The following is a 16,491-nucleotide window of genomic DNA, read 5'->3' as shown; positions in this document are numbered from 1 at the left end:
ACAAGTCTCAAAATGAAGTGCTGTGACTGAAAGAATTACAAATAACAGCAAGCTGAAAATGAGCTGTGGTACTCCCATCTTCATCTGACATATTTAACTTTTCCAAACAAGAGGAGGTGCAACAGATTTAAATGACAAAACAAATATCAGTTGCTTATATAATTTTCCGGTATGTTTAGATTCACCAGATAACACATCGACCTTTTTTTTTATACTTAAAATAATAAATGTCCATAGGTTACAAACTCCAAATAAAACTAAAGTGTACAGTACTCTTCTGAATAATAATAGATGCATAGTGATATTACTAATGCCAATATCGCATGTTATGCACATACAATTCTTGCATCACAAGTAAGATAGATTAAGATCAGGCTTTTTCACATCTTCATACTGTACGGAAATTATAGGGCAGGGGATTGAAGTTTCGCTAAAACCTTTTAAAACTGTCATAGGAAAAAAACCTTAGCGAGCTTTGCAGTTTTAATGACTATTTCTTTTCAAGATTATCTAGTGTATGTTTAATAATCAGTTTAAAGTTTACCTCCGACGTTTCACTACATTTTCGTCGTGGTTCCCCCGCGGTTTACTCTTGCGTTACATGCATTACAAATTGCAAGCTGTGTGTCATCTTCACTCACAGTGAAGAACGTCCATGTTAATGGCATGTTATCATGTAGCTGTGAGGCTATTCCCTGCGTCGCTGTGAGTGACGCATGGCACGCGCCTAAAACAGATCAGTTCAGTATCAGAAATACATGAGACTGACCGGCTGGTCTCCGGTCCGAGCCGAGCACGCTGAAAACCAGCCAATTCCGGTCCCTGGCTGATCGATTGATGCATCTCTAAAAATTATGTGAAGTTTAACCTACGACCTTTTTGCATCTCCCAATTTTATTTAGCATAAAGGTCCCAGGTCCTGTTGTGCTGCGGGGAAGCGACCCAGGCCAAGAGATATAAAAGTTCCGGGGTCTTGTAAATAGGGACCAGGTTCTGGAACTTCGGTGCGAAAGCACCTAGAGAGACGGGCAGAGAGGGAGACGGGCAGAGAGGGAGACGGGCAGAGAGGGAGACGGGCAGAGAGGGAGACGGGCAGAGAGGGAGACGGGCAGAGAGGGAGACGGGCAGAGAGGGAGACGGGCAGAGAGAGACGGGCAGAGAGGGAGACGGGCAGAGAGGGAGACGGGCAGAGAGGGAGACGGGCAGGCAGGCAAGAGCACGAACACAAAGACCAAGTGCCTCTTCTCACACTCTGAGGACGGCGCTGGAACAGGTCTCCTACCCAGGGAGATCGATGCCTGTGGCCTGGGCCCTGGAGACGCAGTCACCTCCCGCAGAGCGAAACCTCTCCTCGCAGTGCCCACCACTGGCTTTCCCATTATATCTTCATGACACCAAACATCCACACTGACAGGAGCACCTATTAGACCTATTTGTGTGTGAGATTTCAGACACACACTGTACTTAAAGAATGAACTGCAGCAGGTCTCATAAAGGTAGGTTGTTTTTAAATACTTTAGGCATTAGAAATCCTATTTTCTAATGTGTTTACTGTCTGTTACCCTGTGGCGTGTGAGGAAAAACCCCACTGAAAACATTTTCCATGGATTAATCAGGTACAAAACTCTCTCCCTCTGGTCAAATGCATTTATTGAACCCTTTGTGTAATTACCTGGATCTAATGGCCAAAGGCTGTGCGATGGTGTGGAAAATACAGGAGATGCTGGAGGGGTGCATTCCCCCTCACCGCCACTAGGGGCAGACTATACACATGTTAATAGCCACTGCTGGAAGAAGGGGGAAAAATTGCAGATTAGACAAAGCTTGCAGGGCCATTTAGTAACAGACTGTGAGGGGGAGAAAAGCAATGTGTTTGTTTTTTTTTCCCCCAGAAGGAAAAAAGGGGGAGGGGGTCACCACAAACTACCTAACCCTACACATCCAGGGGTCTGAGGCAGGACGGCCATGGTAGGGCTCCCCATGACCCCGTCGCCATGGTGAGGCTAAGCCCACCATCTGCAAGCAGCCCAAAGTAGCACCGATCTTCAGCCGGCTGCTGGACCCCATGCGTAGCACGGGCCTCAAAACACCCCCAACATTCGGCAGGCTGTCTCTCTCACTGAATGCCACATTTTTTACGAGTCTTTATCCTCTGTTCACCTGCGACAGCCGTCGCCATTTACAAGAGTGGGTTAGCCCCCGTGAGCATGCCAGTAATGCTACAACACACTCCCCAACCTCGCCCGCTGCCAGCTCCCCCCTCTCCCGGCAGGGGGGGGGGGGGGGGGGGACTGAAACAGGCAGGACTGGGAGGCAAGTTGCTGTAAATATGCTCCATTGAAGCTAACAGGCCAATACAACACTTATGGTCCATCAGCAGCATCCTATACTGCGAATCCTTGGGTTTAAGCTTTAGAGATTTTGACCATTTTAAGACAAATCGACAAAATAATCACCGGCCCCACATGCGATAAATCTTTTGATTGTTTGTAAAGTTTACTGAAATCTCCAGACAGATCAAATCAAAATGACCCCTTCTGAAAAGAGCACTGAGAGACCAAACATCCCCCACCCCACCACGCCAACACGCACACACACTGACCAAAGCTTAACTCGAGGTTGGACACGCCAGTCAGCTGTCTGGGACCCGTCATCTACACGCTGTGTTTTTAATGCAGCTCTTTGCCTCACGCACAGCTGCCGTGTCGTGGTGCCAACTGCAGGGTTGCAGTGAGGGCAGACCGGGAGCCACACAAAGCCATGCTCAGCCTCAGGGGCAGGGAACCCGCTTAACGGCCTCAGTCGATCACCTCACTAAAACCTGCACCCATCCGGTTTCCCCCCCAGATATTTTAATGTCCGGCCTGGTTAAGAGATGGGAACACTGTTAGGGTACGGGGGGAGGGGGGGAGTCAGCCACAGCTGTCCCCCGCAAACCCACAGAGGAGTTTACAGAGGTCACAAGACGGGAATGGGACGCGACCTCCACCGGGATTATCAGGAACGCATACCGCGGCCCCCGCAGCCCCACACGTCCCGGCACCACCGGATAGCTAACTCACTAACCTGCACCCAGTCGCCAACAGACATAAACAGGACGGGTCCTGATCGTCACGCTCACATGGAGGATTTTTCTGGAGGGGGGGGTCAGTGTATACAGTCCCTTAAGCTGCTGGACAAGTGCCCCAAGAGATGTGTTAGCGTTAGGCTATTTTACTGGAGAAAATCTGTAGTTAAGACTAGAACAGCAGCTGGGGTTCCTCAGGGATTTGTGGCGGGCAACCTTCAGGGGACACAACCAAGCGACCTTCTGCACCATCAACTCCCCATCAAGAGGAAAGCTGAAAATTAAACTATTAAACTGTTAGTAAATTAATACTTAGAATTAGGGGGTGAGGCTCAACAGGTTAAGACACCTGGCCAGTGATCAGAAGGTTATTGGTTCAAATCCTAGACTGAGTGATTCCACCACTAGGCCCTTGAGTAAGACCCGATTGCTCCAGCAATGGTCTTAACCTGCTTTCTCAGTTGGGCATTGCTTTGGGTAAAAAACATCTGCTAGTGTAGTTTAAAAATTTAACTTAAAAGTAGCGAGGACATTACAAGTTGTAATTTACAACCAGTGTATATAAAATAAAACGACACTTTTAACTGGTCACTTTATTGTGTTACTGTATATTTTACCCTTTTAACAGTACACTGCTTGCCCATTGAAGCTTTTTTTATCAGAACAAACTGGCACTTTCCTTTAATGCACCGCTGAGGACAAGGACAGGACAAGTGACAAGGCTTGTCAAAGGAGTCAAGCAACTCAACCTGACAAAAGTCACACTGAACTATTAGCACTATTTAAGGAAACTTTCACTCACAGAGTGAAATAATTCTGCCTGCTCCTGTAGATTTGACTCCACCGTATCAAATTATATCTATTTATTGATCCAAAACCACATAAATTTTTTTTTTGTGAAAGCAAGGCTAGGCTATCCCTGGAGCACTTGATGGTTAAGGGTCTTGCTCAAGGTCCCAACTGTAAAACCACTCCGCCGATCCTGGGATTCGAACCAGCAACCTGCCAAACACACGAACAGCACAGGCCACACTGAGCCACACACTGGCCACACACTGGCCACCACCCATGATATGAGACAAATAAAAACATGATATATATTACCACTTTAGATAAGAGGTTGGGAGATTAGCCGAGAGATGTCAGAGATGTAGAAAGCCTAAATTATCCATTTAATTGAATTATCTTTTAAGTTAATTAGGCATCAGTTCATCGTGGGTAGCAGAGAACAGCCTGATGAAGCCTGCCTGGTACATATGCACTGTTGAATGTGCCCACAGAGCTTGTGTAAGAGGAAGAGCGAGCAAGAGAGACAGAGAGAGAGAGGGAACAGGGAGGATCTCTATCGGTTATACAAGTGCACTGAACTATTTGTGAACTGCAGCGGGGGCGGGTGTGACTATCCGTGTGTGTGTTTTTTTTTTTTCTGTTTGAGCCAGACTGGCTGCCAGCACGAATGTGCCAGCGGCGTGTCCCTGAGAGACGGAGTCACTGCCCACTTAAGGTGGCAAGGGTTCGAACACCTGGGCAAGGTGGCTGGGGCGCGCGACACCAGGTGAGCTAGGATGTTAAGGATGACTGACGCACACACACACAAACACCAGAATCCACTGCCATCAATACAACCCAGAGAATGTACTTAGTCAATCAGAAACCATTTGACAGCATTTGTTTAGTGACTAGAAAAGACGAGACACTACAGTACAAAAGAATGTTTGTTCCACATTCTTCAAGCGAGGCAAAAACAAAAGGTAAAGACGTGGGGAAGAGGAGATGAGGCTGGCTGTGATGACACTGGGGGGTTCCCGCTGCGGTCAGTTGGGTCTTCAGGCAACATAAGCGGGGTCTGCCACACAGGGACCAATTAAACACAATGAGAATCACGGTGAGAAGGGCCGCGTCGCTCTTAGTCTGATAAGGAATATTTCAAATAAAGTACATTTGAAAATGTTCTAATTCCAGGACCAATCAAGCTATTTTATACCCACAAAATTAGCACATTCCTATTGTTCTGTGCAACAAAAATGTCTGTTCTAGGCTGGGATCGACATTGATGTAAGCCTGGTTTTCAGCCGTTTCTACTTTTCCAAAGGCATCGCTACTTAAAGAAGCCTGAGGATTAAGTACTGTACTCCTAAACAGGTCTTTCTCTCTCTCTCTCTCTCTCTCTCTCTCTCTCTCTCACACACACACACACACACACACACAATCTGTGCTTCAGCGAGGTGCATACCAATATCACCCTGTCCAGGACGGGCCCACTGCTTGATGCTAACGCCAGATAATATTCGCCAGCCAGTCGGGACATAATCTCTAAATAGCTAGACAATGGCAGACTGGAGCAGCCAGAGGCCCAGCACTGCCACAGATTACCGCAGTTTCGGGGGTGACACACAAAGCATTTATGATGCCGATAAATTCCCTGACAGACAGGCCACTAAACTCCATTTAAATACCGCATATTCCCACCGGACATCGACGCAAATTAAATTTAGGGATGGTTTTTTTTTTCTTTTTTTAAAAATGTAAGTCGACTGATAAAGTGCTCATCGAATTAACATATCTGGTAGGCAGCAGTGGAACCGCAATGGAACTGCTCTCAGAATCAGATAGTTAAAATAATTATAAACTCGCACAGAAAGCTAAAATGGGGGGTTTCTTAAAACGCATTCCCGGTGTGAGGCAATAAAGAAATCATTTCTTGCGGCTTCTGCGCATGGATAAGTCTGAGCGCACAGACGGGGCTTTTTACTTATCTCAGAGCTACAGGCACGAGGGAAGTAAAGACTGCCCCCCCCCCGCATCCCCATCCCCAAACCCACCCCTATCCTGACCACACTGTGCCACAATCTGGAAGGTGGGCTGTCGCAACAATCGGTGATGCCGGTCGGGCCTCATTTGTAATGCACCTCCACGCAGGCCTTATCGGCGGGGGAACGCCGAGAGACGGAACAACGTAGCTGGAGAACGAACAGCATATAAAACGACTTAAGACCCACGACATCCACAGCTCCCCCTAAAACCTCCACTGCGCACGTGTGCCTCTGGTTTTTGCTGGCCACATTATGTCTCAGGATAACAAATGGAGAGAGTTACAGTCGAATCCAATGACCAACAGAAGTTCAGACGTCAACAGAAAAGGCAGCATTTAATTGATAATCGTGCCATCTCTCGCTCTGCCGCTCTCGCCAAGACACACATACTTGTTCTGCGCTAGTTGGAGCACATGCTAAACCGTTACCGCAAAAATTAACTTATTATTCAAAGACGTGACATGTTACAATGGGAAACTGGCAGAATGTTCGCACAGTTGCGTGTGTGTATATACATGTGTGTTGTGGGTTTTGATTAAGCAATATGCAAATCGGGGCACTCCCAAGGGAGACCGCAAAATCTTGGGAGGAGAGTAAATATATGTACAGAAAAGAGCCTCGCTATTTATCAAGGTGGATTACAAGTGCAGTAAATTTGTTTATAACACAGGGAAGGTAAGTAGTAACCCCAGCTGGAAAACAGGCTGCTTTAATTGTCAAAGTTTAATGTAGAGTGAATATATTAGTTGCATGGAGGTATGAACATTTTACTTGAAAGACTTTTTCAGTTTCATCTGGGGGAGAGGGGAAAAAATTATCTTGCATCACCTGCTCCATAGAGTGTTAAAACACCAACCCAGTCTGCAGTGAGGCACAATTAAAAGGGAACTTAAAAGAGAATGATGATTAAATGTACACATTCGAAAGAAAAATTAGGTCATTTAAAGAAACAAAAGCAGTCTGCAGTCCCAACAGACTCCACACAAAACGAAAGTGATCGCCAGTCCCTCCTCGAACAGGTGATGTAGCGCTTCAAAGCTGACGTCCCAGGTGCTGGATGAAGATGCAGCCTGACTCAAGTGCAGGAACACTGAATCCTGCTTTTGGGAACTGCATGTTGGTGGTACAAACCAGAGATTTCTACCAAAACGTCATACACCCTAAGTATGTCATCACCAAGCCTCGTGAGAGGTGGACAGCAAAGCGACCTCTGCTGAAACAGTCGGGAGCCAGACACTGATCTGGATTGTTCTAGGGAAATATCTTTTTCATCTATGACGGGGTGGGAAAACGCGCTTTGGATAAAGCTTTCAGCCAACAAAACATTAATGTAATGCAACGAAGACCAAGCATTACTGAAATTTCTGATCTCCACTGGATCTCTCTGTATAATAACCTTTTCCAAAATCGCCCATTAAACACACTGATTTGTTGCTCCTTTTGCCCCATCTGAGAAAATCCACTCCTTTGCGCGCTAAGGGATGTTAATTTCTCACCGCGCCTCATTTGCGGTGCCCGCTAATCCATCCATCTTCAGCCACTGCTTATCCAGTCAGGGTTCCGCTAATCCAAAACCTTATCCTGAGAAGCGCGGGTCGGCAAAGCTGCATGGAATAAGGATTGAAGTAACTGGAGACGTCTCTTGCGCGCGCGCACACACACACACACACCCACACACACACACACGGGTCTCTGAAGTGACGAGGCTCGCAGGCAATGGACTGTGCTGCTGTACAGTCGCCAGTGTGTAAGGAATAGACGAGTCTCAAAGGGATCTTTATAGGTCATTGTGTCCTGCATTTCAGAACAAAACAACACAATGAGGATTACATAGACATTACCTAAAAGGACCCAAACACCTATCCTACACAACTCACTAAAGGGCAGCTCCTGAACATCAGTAGCCCTGTCAACACAGAGAGAGAAATAAATGTGAGAAAGCAGTAAGATGCCTGTAAACATATTACACTTCCCATTGCCTGGAAGAGTTCCTGTTTGAATCTATTCTTGATTTCATGTTTTTTTTTTCACCCAAATGGAGGAATCTGGAAATGACTCAATATGTTTTTGTTTTTTTTGTTTTTTTAATCGATATGACTTCATCCAATGGAGAGTTAATACAGACAAAGCAAAAGTGTTCAGATTTTAAAGGTCCATCACATTCACGGTTTAATACCATGAAAGTGAGGATGGGCACTGTCACAAAGCCAGCTGTGATCTTCATTCCATAACCCTGACTGTGTTCAGCAGTCACCCTTGACTACGTCGAGCTGACCATGACTGCAAGATGACTAAAGTTAATCCCACTCAAAGCATCCCTTATCATCATTTGTTGGTTTGCACAGCTGTTGTAACCAGGTATTTATAGGTATGGATGTAAATGAGGCAATAAGAACACCTGTTACTTATTAATACATTTTAGTCATTTCAACCAGTCATTTTTAAGACCATCAACGAGGTAATACAAGCAAATCAAGTCAAGTGGAGCTTTATTGTCACACCAACCATATTCAGTACACTGCATACAGCAACATGAAATTACAGACCGCGGCGCTACATGCAGGCCTATACGTGCATATACCCCAGACCGCGGAGTTACAGGCAGGCCTATACGTGCATATACCCCAGACCGCGGCGCTACAGGCAGGCCTATACGTGCATATACCCCAGACCGCGGCGCTACAGGCAGGCCTATACGTGCATATACCCCAGACCGCGGCGCTACAGGCAGGCCTATACGTGCATATACCCCAGACCGCGGTGCTACAGGCAGGCCTATACGTGCATATACCCCAGACCGCGGCGCTACACGCAGGCCTATACGTGCATATACCCCAGACCGCGGCGCTACATGCAGGCCTATACGTGCATATACCCCAGACCGCGGTGCCACACACCTATACATAAAGTGTATAGATAGACAAGACAAGTGGGGGGGCACTAAGAACATCAACATGCAATGTCAATGCCTTAAAGAACTTAAAAGTAAATCTTTTAGTACTCTTCATTTGCAGTACACCATACAATACTATTTCAAAATAAATTTAGTCAATGGAAACAAAGCAGGTTGCTTGATTTCCATCTGTACAGACATTCACTCCTATTGCATTCAGAATCATTCTTGATGATTCGCATAGCCTGCACTTGGGCCCATTTAGATGGCTGGATGTTGAGAGCAAAGCTCAAATTGCAAAGCCCACTTTAAATTCAGCACTTCCCCTTCTGGATTTTAAACTCTAGTTTAAATCCGGTTTCTCAACCGCTATATCACTTTCTGTCTCTATATATACAGCAGTGAAACAGCAGTCTACCTATTTATGATCTCCAATAAAAATTCAAGTCGCTATAACGATTTATGTTCAATTAGAACATAATTAGAATAGACTCGCTGCAGAAATATTCCAAAATTAGCATATTTCCCAGAATACATTTGCAAGGAGTGCATTAATCTTAAAAATGCCTCTGGTTACATCTGAAAAGAACCCCACTGTTTTTACGAGACAAGAAGACCTAGTAAGAAAAGATAATTTCATTTCCTAAAATACTCAAAACATGCAGTACTATCAACAAGAACATTAATCGTTCAATTAAAACGTTTGCTGGCTGTTTTACATAAAGACGGAGCGGTCTCCATGGTATTCATAAACATGTCGGGGAGAGGATTGTAAGAATACTCCATGTAAATTCATTTGACAACATAATTGCCGTATATGCCTAAAAAATAAACGCAACTACTTAACAGCGAGCAGCAGCACGGGAAAGGGACTGCGCGAGGCGGGAGGGGTGCGTCCTGTAACTTGATTGGCTTTCGATGACATCACCCTGAACGCGCGCTTCGTTGCCCACATGTCGTCACCGCTTTCACTGAGTTGGAGCTTAATAACTAAAAGGTTTCGACGTCTACGAGAATCGCAGAAATGATGGCATCGCTCCACCCCCGATCTCAAGCCCATTCAGCCATGAATGTACGAGAGGCTGGAAAAGCCAGCAAGTTGTGTCTTCATGCAAGCGGCATCTCTCCTCTGCCAAAGCCAGGGACGCTGTCCAGCTCCGACCTTGCTGAAGAACATCGTCCCACTAACACAACCCAGCCAACATCACTATGCTCCGGCAGGCTGCATACAGTTTAACACAATTTTTTAAAAGTCGGCAAGATCCCGTAAATGTATAGATCGTTCACAGGAAAGCGAAGGTGGGCGCGCTAAGCGATTCGTTTATTTCTCTGAATAAAAAGTATGCGGATATCACGCCGTCCAAAAAGGAGGCAGGATCAAGGCAAACACACGTTAATCTCCTTTAAAGGGAATTTAATTTCGATACACAGACGTATGTGTTATCTATCTTTAAAAATACAAACGAAGCCACATAAGTGACCGAGTTTATGAGACGAACTAGGAACAAAGAGCCTGACTACTTCAACAAAAACCTGACATTAAAAAGAAATAAACATATATCTTACCATGCTTTTGTGTTTTCGTCGGGGTTTATCATCCAAATCCCAAAATCAATCTCGACTGATTTGTAATCCTTTTATTAGGGTCTATTCCTGTTCATGATTCCAATAATAAGTTCGTCAACAGACAGGCCTATAGCAAAATGTTCATTTAAAACTCCACAACAGGCGCTTTTATAAACTTAAAGATCTTCACAAATCCACAAAACAAAGCCTTCGCGCTGGTGCGTTAAGTTTCCCAAGGCCGAGTGTCCTGCGAAGTCATTTCAAGGACAAAAAAAAGGACAACACGGTCATTTAAGAGTTTCACAAAGAAAATCCTGCAAAGGTCTCATTCGTTTTGCGTTTTCTTAAAGGTAGCACCGCTGCTACTGAAGCAATAGAAATAAACCTGAACACACATATTTCGTTTTTCTTTTCAATTGTAAAATTTCATGTAAATTCAGATCTTTCAAACTAACTGTCTCGTGTTTAGGGTATTGTGTTTGCCCAGAGCTGAATGTTATTTGTATTCGCACTTGTAAATTGTATTGTTTTTACACATTTGTGAATTATTATTATTATCATCATCATCATTGATTATGTAATGGCAAAAAAACTACATCCGATTCTCTTATTCTTAATCATTCCGAGCCTGATTGACGGGTGGCGAAGCATCTCAGTCGTGGAAGTTTTACAGCAACGTATTGGACAAAGGCCATTACATTTCATGAAGGAATTTCGGTTTTTTTCTTCACATGTGCAGAGCAATCGTAAATGCTCGATCTCTTATGATGAATACAAAGTAATTTACGTTAATCTGACATTCAATCATGAGCAAACATTAAAAAAAACACATTGATATGGCAAAGTATCTGAACAAAAGACTTAACAATGAATGCGGTTCTTGGTTAGGGACCCTATGGGGCTATCTATAGCATCAACATCTAAGCAATACACTAATGCAGTTTACATTTTAACGGCACTAAAAACTATATAGTGAGTTCGTCTTCCCAAAAGACCGAAGTAATTAAAATTACTTGCAACTTGCGCTTAGATGGGTAGCCTTTGTTTAGTGACACATATTAAATCAAATATATTCAAGATGAACCCTACATTCAGTTAGGTAATACATGGATTATTTCACATTTTAATGTTGCACAACCGGCTATTTGGTTCAATATTCACATTTTCAGTACGAGGTTTATGCTGAACACTGTGCCTTTTAAGTTCTGCAACAAAGAAATGACTACCTGTTGCACTTTCACGAGATTATACGGAGTTCAGTGTCCATTTTTGTTGGCATTTTTGTTTCACTTTGGTCGATCTTGTTCTACTTAGTCCGCGTTAATTATAACTTTTAAACAATTACAACTTTGGAAACGAATCACGCATTAAACTACACGTGATCCTATAGTTTATTCCAACTACTGACATACTATCCAAACACGTAACTGTACAGATGAATGGTGATAATCACTAAATCGTCTTTTTTTCGATGATTTACTGCGTTAGCTTTAATTAATCAACTCGTCGCTCGTCCCAACTTTTGACAGCTTTGTGTGATAACAAGCAACAACCAAAGTCTTGTATCGCGAACTTACCGGGTAAATACAGGTTTTCCCAAGTTCATTCGTTGCATCTTCGTAGATTCTGCAGAGGTTTAGGGGAACCAAGAAGGCAGTTGTCCATCCATGATCTCCCTTCAAAGCGCTCGGCGAAACAAAGGAGCGCTCTTCCCCGCTTTGTGCTTAACTTTGCGAGCTGACGCACCAACTCTGCGCAACTTTTGCGTTAAAAACAAATCCACGATCTGAGCCAAAAAGCAGAAAAAGATCTTTCTTACAGTAAGTTACTGCCGATGTGCATAAACATAAATGCCCACGAAGCGTGGGCACGGCTGAAAAAGTTTGCCCGTGAGTATTTTGGTTGTGTTGTTTGGTCCCTTTGTCTGCACGTGTGAAGGGGGTTCCTGACCGCGCCTAGTTCATCTCAGTTTCAGTCCCGCCCTCCAAATACAACTAAACAACGGCGGAGAGTGAAATAACGCAATAAGTGTGCAAATGCAAGAAAAATAAAATCAAAACCTCATATCTGCCCGTTTTCCTTTTCCGTTCTTAAGTTTTACATTTTACCCGAACACAATAGCATAGTTCAGCCGTTACTTGGGAAACTCTTTGTCCTGCCCCTTAGGATCCAGCAAGAAAAGTGGATATATCCCTCCTAAAGCTTAAACAGAAGCGGTCTATCAAATCGCAGGGGAAAATCTCCACAAATCGTTTTCAAAACATTATTTTCTTTATTTGGTTTTTTGAACGCAATGAAGCTTTTGTTGTTGCGTGGTTGCGTCTGTGTGGGGACACCCCTGTGATTCTATTGTGTTGTATTTATAATTAATTCGTATAGCATTACATAAAATGTCACGATTCTTTAAAATAGACAAATTGTACGCAGATTATACTAATTGATGAACTAGACAGTTTATGAGCGTGTCTGCTGAGTTGTGCACGTACTGTTACACTCCCTGTTACGTTTAAGGACTCGTAGTCAATAATCAATACAGAAATAAATAAAACCCAAACAGTTCTCCAATAAATAACAATGATTTCGCGTTCATACCTTCTATACCCTATTGATATTTACGAAGACAACAATGATATTCGTCGTGATGGTGGATCGTTGATCATATTTATAATTGAATCATACTGCACGCTTATCACTACGCGCATTTCCAGAACCATGTTTATTAACTATTTCTTCGTCTTAGTCATTCCAGATTTTTATTAACTTGGCTTTTTTGTCTTTACCCACACGTATCCACGCCAGTATTTCAGTCTAATTTCAGTGTAAATAGTAATTTGTTTTAAGTTGCGATCCATAAAAACATCAGAAAAACGTCATAACTTGTTTAAACTTTTGGCAAAACATTATATTTGTCTGTTCATGCATCGATAAGGAAACTAAAATACAAGCAATGCATCGCTGGGCTGTGCGCTATATTTAGTTGCAAAGGATCAAAATTATGCATCATTTTTTTTTTTTAAATGACGCTATTTGCTCCGTTGCAAACAGAAACAAAAAGTCGAGGCCCTGGTGCGGTATACTGAGGGAAAAAACATTGTCTGGGAGACAGTTCGGTTTCATTTGTTCAGTTTCAAGTACACATTCAATTGTGTGATTCAGTACTACGTTGCATTTATATTAACATGATGAGAACTAAGAAGGACTGCTTCTTGTATATGCTGAGAAAAGGGCTATGCAAGATCAGATGAGTACAATATTCACACCATATACAGCCCAAAATACACCATCCATACATCTTTTGATCACTTATACTGGTTAGGGTTGGCGCTTGTCACAGGTTGCGAAGGGGTCATGGTTGGGGTACAAGCTGGACAGGATGCATCACAGTACCACTACATACCTTGATACAAATCTTTGCCTCCACTCGCTCACACACTTGAAGAATAGCTGATGCAATTATAGCAACATATTTTGTTCTTACCCCTTCTAGTATCAAGTCATTCATTTTTTTGTTGTGGCCCAGCGGTGTATATATACCACGATGTGTATATACCGTGGTGTATATATACAGCAAGTCAATCGTTGAAAGTAAAGACAAATGTGTCTCTCTGACCATATCCAAGTCCTAGCCCATTTGTCCATTATTTTGCCAGTAAATACTAAATACTAGTTAGCCTATCAGTATAAAGGGATGGTGATGCTGCTTGTATCTAGATCAGGGTCTCCAACTCCAGTTCCGGAGAGATAATCTCCAGTAGTTTTTCTATCCTACCTGGCTCCTCATGAGGCACACCAGGTCTCAGGTAAATATCAGGAACAGGTGTGGCTCATCAGAAGCCGAGTAGGATAGAAAACCTACTGGACAGTAGCTCTCCAGGACCGGAGTTAGAGACCCCTGATATGGCCAATCTGCTATGTTTACCAACATTTCCTAGTTACAGTGGTTTCTGTTGCTGTCTAATCAAAACTGCTAACTGCTTTTAAAATGTTTTGCTTTGCTTTTAAAGCTCCATCAAATGGCGAATGTGTTTTCATTGCCCCCTTGTTTGTCTCATACAGTACATCTTCCACACAAAGTACAATCATTTGCCGCCTTAATTTGGCACAAGAAGCTTTCACTGCAGCACTGCGAGACAGGCTTGTGATGAGTGATGTCATTCACAATATCGCCCGACTTTGCACATTTTCCATGTGGATAAGTAGAAATTACTTTCAAATTCAGTTAGCCGCATCGCATGAAAAATATCCTTTTTTTGCTGTTATCTTTCTCATTAGACTAACTTGTGGTGATTTCAGCAAGCGTGAATCTTAACTTGCAAGTTAAATGTGCAAACTAACTCTATTTGAGTATTGCTTCACCTACACGAATCATGAGTTAAGGTTTGTCAGTGTATGATAGTGGTGATTTCTGAAGCAGTCTCCATGATAGGGCTGGGCTGGCCAGCTGACATACCACTGGGTATGTGGGTCAGCATAGTTTATCATTGGGGACCCCCCCCCCTCCCCGGTCTGCAGAATTCATGGCAAAGTATCCCTCCCCCACTTGAGAAACTGCAGGGCACCCCAAAATCCAGGGCTAAATTGTAATCCCACTCCAGCGTTGGTCAATAAGAATTCAGTCACTGAAAAACATCCTGTTAATACTTTCTTTAAGTGCCTCTCTCACGGTGGCCTTCCAAAAAACTGCTGACCAACCCCACATTAGCAAAGTTATCATGACTTTCAAAGGTTTGAACTAAAGCAACTAAGCTATACGGCTGCATGACTTATTAGCCCACTTCATGCAGTAAGGTTGTTATATTGTATAATGTTTAACCATCAGGACAAATGCTCTTGCTGTTATACTTAAACTTAAACTTCAGGCCTTTGCCAAACTTTAAAACATGTTACATTACTATCTTCTAAAGTTTCTACTATGACAAGTAATCGGTTAACCAAAAGATGTTACGTTCTGTGGCTTTTGAATTTCAAAGCCTTTATTATTCACTAAAATTAGGTCAATTTAAGAACAAATTCCCTAGCGCCAGGAAAATCCATATCTTTATATTCGACATGTAAAAAGCACCAAAAATAATTATCATTATTATGCTTATCAAGAGTTTTTTTTTCTTGCAACACAAAATTTTAGACATTCTTTTGAGAAAATCTGACCTCATTATTTGTGAACTTTATCGATTTTCACTAGACCATGGGTGTGATATTATCTATAACTTAGTTTTGGCGAGGAAACGATCTGCTTTAGCTTTGACTGCAGGCAAAGTATAATTAACACAAACCTAAATTACTCCCTTTAAAGCTATTTTCATTTTAAACTACAAAGAAACAGTAAGGGACCGCTGATTAAACCTTCATATTTCCTTTTCTTGTAGGCTGTTTTTTTTTTATTATTATTTCTACTGCGAGCTTGACTTTCAATGTCTTTCCACTGCAGCCTTGTGGGCGTGATCACTGTCATGTCATCCCCGATTGCTGAATTTGCTAGAGAAGTTGTTAGCATTTCAGTTGCCATATACTCAATCACACTGCAGTTCAGCCTGCAAGAGATTCACAATTTGCATTCTGATATCATACAACCTAAATTACTGGACGAGAATATATTAGCTATTCAAGGATTTCAAAGAAACAAACAAAAAACTGAGCTGGCGAATGCTGCCGGACACATATCATCTCACTTCAGCTCAAACAAGATACAGATAAGGGCAGAAGAAGATGAAATGGAAGAAACAAAGGCATTTTTGGTTTGGAGATTGAGCCTGACCACACGAGCAGCTCGGCGTATGTCAGCCCGCACAAACAGCGAAACTTCGCCCTGCCACTAACGCACGCACGGCATGACGGCACTTAATGAGTCGGAAACATTGACTAGCTGTGTTTCACTCTTATTTTCACAAGCGACGAAATTAGGTCAAATATTCTCATCTGCTGAGGTGACTCAACCCCGTGACTCACGAGACGTCACGGACAATTCACTAATTAAAGCTGTTAATGCTTCCAATTCGTTTAGTTGTTCGACAGATGGATTGCTGAAAGTTACTGACTGTGAAGCTGGCCATTTGTGATCACTGGTTTATAACTTTATTAAGCAAGCAAATTTATTTTTCCAGACATATATCATCAGTAACCTGTGTTGTTATGCTCAGCTCCGCTGAATAACA

At 43.1% G+C, this 16,491-nt stretch overlaps 1 long non-coding RNA gene across 2 annotated transcripts in view; it reads right to left on the bottom strand.

Moving 5' to 3' along the window:
* LOC125748364 (uncharacterized) overlaps positions 1–12,387 on the bottom strand; it is a 104,749-nt gene extending 92,362 nt beyond the window's left edge. The window contains exons 1-2 of one of the 2 annotated variants that reach the window (XR_007399520.1): positions 11,917–12,387; positions 10,340–10,586 (exon numbers count right to left, since the gene is read on the bottom strand). This is a non-coding gene — a long non-coding RNA (uncharacterized LOC125748364). The remainder of the gene's footprint in view (positions 1–10,339; positions 10,587–11,916) is intronic. The other variant, XR_007399519.1, reaches the window with a different exon arrangement.
* Positions 12,388–16,491: the final 4,104 nt, after the last annotated feature.

This window comes from Brienomyrus brachyistius, chromosome 9, assembly GCF_023856365.1.
Source record: "Brienomyrus brachyistius isolate T26 chromosome 9, BBRACH_0.4, whole genome shotgun sequence".
NCBI classification, from domain to species: domain Eukaryota; kingdom Metazoa; phylum Chordata; class Actinopteri; order Osteoglossiformes; family Mormyridae; genus Brienomyrus; species Brienomyrus brachyistius.
This window is presented reverse-complemented; position numbering and strand designations above follow the sequence as displayed.